The 3,289-nt window shown below is 42.9% G+C and overlaps 1 protein-coding gene and 1 pseudogene across 1 annotated transcript in view; both read right to left on the bottom strand.

Annotated features, from left to right (window-relative positions):
• The window catches only part of OSBPL11 (oxysterol binding protein like 11), a 117,211-nt gene that overhangs the window by 75,506 nt on the left and 38,416 nt on the right, over positions 1 to 3,289 (bottom strand). The window lies entirely within an intron of this gene.
• On the bottom strand, positions 1,776 to 3,205 carry LOC109387059 (elongation factor 1-alpha 1 pseudogene; annotated as a pseudogene).

Here is a 3,289-nt window from a genome sequence, read left to right as displayed (position 1 = left end):
TGTTAAAAGAAAATGCTGTTAAGACTGGCAATTAAATAATTGTATACTTTTTGCAATTTCAAAATAAGAAAGATTGCCAGTTTGGGGAAATGACTAATCTTTCAAATAGCCCATAACTTAAAGTATCGTCAAATGCAACTTTAATCCAAAAAATATTCTGACTTAGAAGTATATCTTATAATGACAAAAATAAATGTTAGTGAAGATTTCAGAAGGAAAGGTAACCATGTTCCTTGTTCTGACCATCACAGGGCTTTAATGTTCATTGTGTACAGATTTCTAAGCCAAATGGGAAGTGACCTCCCCTTCAGGAATTAGAATTGAAGGTAGAAGGAGATGGGTTCAGGAGAGGACCTTGCTGCTGTGCACTTTCCTAGGGCACTACATTCCAGAGCAGTAGTTACAGAGCACGCCCATGTTGGATTTCTCCAAGCTGCTCTAAGTCAAGTTCTAAGTTGCCCTTAGTCAGAATAGAAATGGATTGCAGGGAAACTGTCTTGAATATCTGACATAGGTGCAGTGCTTTTGTTAGTGAAGCTTTACCTGTAGCACATGGACAAAAGTAGGGTAGGCATGCCAAAGAAACTGAGCCACTAAGCCTAGGGTCCCTTAACATGGTCTTAACCTTTCTGTTCCCTGTGAATCATTCAGTCTACACGTTCCATGCTGAGGGCCCAGCTGTATCTCTGCTGTTATCACTAGACCTCCAGTCAGACTGACAGAAAATGGAAGATGGAAGTTTTTTCTAAAGTGGGCCTACAAAGGTCAAACTGATGGGCTGAGACCTCTCCCTGATGGGGCAAGTTGGAAATAGGTTCTGTGTTCTCAGTAGCAAACAGGGATGGGTTGTCATCATCCCCACACCCTCTGGCACTGCTAAAACTGGCCTCTTACAGCGCTGGAGGGATTACACTGGCAGAGNGCCCCATTTCTAGCTTTTGATTTAAAGTAAGAGACATGCAACTCTTCATTTCACTTGAACACTTAAAGGCCACTGTAGGGTTATTAATTGGCCTAATTTCAATATTGTTATGTCTCAGGGAATAGGGAGGGGGAGACAGACAGAGACGGGAATGTTGAGTTAGGGGAGCAGTCAGAACACATACCTTTATAGATTAATTTCGCCTTCTTATGTAGGTGTGGTTTGTGGCACCTCCCCCACAAATTACAACAGTAAAATCATCAGAGATTACTGATCACCAATCACCATAATAAATATGATAACAAGAAAGTGTGAAATATTGCAAGAATTACCAAAATGTGACACAGAGACACAGTGTGAAGAATGCTGTTGGAAAAATGGCACCGATATACTTGCTCTGCACAGTTGCCACACATCTTCAATTTGTAAAAAAAAACAACACAGTATCTGAGATGTGCAATAACTCAAAGAGCAATAAAATAAGGTATGCCTGCATATCCAAATACACGATCATTATGTTATATACCTGAAACTAATATGTTATATGTCAATTATATCTCAATAAAAAAATAAGCCACTAACTAATAATCCTTCTTCCCCCCCTCGCCCCCCTTTAAACTTTGATTTAATGGGTCTCAAAATTCTGTGACAGATTTTTGGTCAAGTTGTTTCCATTGAAAAGTACTGATTTTAAAAACTAGTAACTTAAAAAACTGCCATACAAAAAAACATATAGTCCACAAAACATTCTCCTTTCCTTCTGAAGGTTTTATGATGTATTCTAGTCATTAACCAGTCTTTTACTTTATTAAATTTAAATGGCCAGTGAGACAAACAGTTCTGAGACTGTTCTTCCACCACTGATTAAGACTGAGGTGGCAGGTATTGGGGACAATAGTCAGTTAGCCTTCTCAGCTTTCTGGGCAGACTCGGTGACCTTGCCAGCTCCAGCTGCCTTCTTGCCCACTGCTTTCATGACATCCACAGCAACTGACTGTCTCATGTCACGAACAGCACAACAGCCCAGAGAAGGATAGTCAGAGAAGCTCTCAACACACATGGGCTTGCAAGGAATCATGTCAATGATGTCAGCATAACCAGATTTCAAAAACTTCTGGCCATTTTCCAGCTTTTTCCCTGAATGTAGATCAATTTTCTCCTTCAGCTTGGCAAATCTGCAAGCAATGCGAGTTGTGTGACAGTCCAGCATAGGTGCATATCCAGCACTGATTTGGCCTGGATGGTTCAGGATAAGCACCTGAGCTGTGAAGCCAGCTGCCTCCATTGGTGGGACATTTTTGCTGTCACCAGCCACACTGCCACAATGAACACCTTTGACAGACACATTCTTGATATCGAAGCCCACATTGTCCCCAAGAAGAGCTTCACTCAAAGCTTCTTGGTGCATTTCAACAGACTTTAGTTCAGCTATAACACTAGCTGGAGCAAAGGTGACCACCATGCCGGGTTTGAGAACAGTCTCCACTCGGCCCACAGGGACAGTACCAATACCACCAATTTTGTAGACATCCTGGAGGGGCAGACACAAAGGCTTGTCAGTTGGGCGATTCGGTGGCAGGACGCAATCCAGAGCTTCAAGCAGCGTGATTCCACTGGCACTGCCACCTTTATGGGTGAGTTCCATCCCTTGAACCAAGGCATGTTAGCACTTGGCTCCAGCATGTTGTCACCATTCCAACCAGAAATTGGCACAAATGCTACCATGTCAGGGTTGTAGCCAATTTTCTTAATGTAGGTGCTGACTCCCTTAACGATTTCCTCATATCTCTTCTGGCTGTAAGGCGGCTTAGTGGGATCCATGCTGTTAACACCAACACTTAGCTGTTTCACACCCAGTGTGTAAGCCAGAAGGGCATGCTCATGGGGGCTGCCCATTCTTGGAAACACCTGCTTCAAATTCACCAACACCAGCAGCAACAATCAGGCCAGCACAGTCAGCCTGAGATGTGCCTATAATCGTGTTTTTGATAAAGTCTCTGTGTCCTGGGGCATCAATGATGGTCACATAATACTTGCTGGTCTCGAATTTCCACAGAAACATATCAGTGGTGATCCCACGCTCACGTTCAGCTTTCAGTTTATCAAGACCGAGGCATATCTGAAGCAGCCCTTTCCCATCTCAGCAGCCTCCTTCTCAAATTTTCCGATGGTTCTTTTGTGGATCCCACCACATTTGTAGATCAGATGACCAATAGTGGTAGACTTGCCAGAGTCTACGCGTCCAATGACAACCATGTTGATGTGTGTCTTTTCCTTTCCAATTTTGAGTTGGATTTAGCGGTGGTTTTCATTATACCTGTGTTCTGGCAGCAAACCCATTGTGAAAAAGCTGATTGATTATCTTTG

The sequence above is a fragment of the Hipposideros armiger genome, unplaced genomic scaffold (assembly GCF_001890085.2).
Source record: "Hipposideros armiger isolate ML-2016 unplaced genomic scaffold, ASM189008v1 scaffold_8, whole genome shotgun sequence".
Taxonomy (NCBI): domain Eukaryota; kingdom Metazoa; phylum Chordata; class Mammalia; order Chiroptera; family Hipposideridae; genus Hipposideros; species Hipposideros armiger.
The sequence above is the reverse complement of the archived record's forward strand: the minus strand, read 5'-3'. Positions and strand labels throughout refer to the sequence as shown.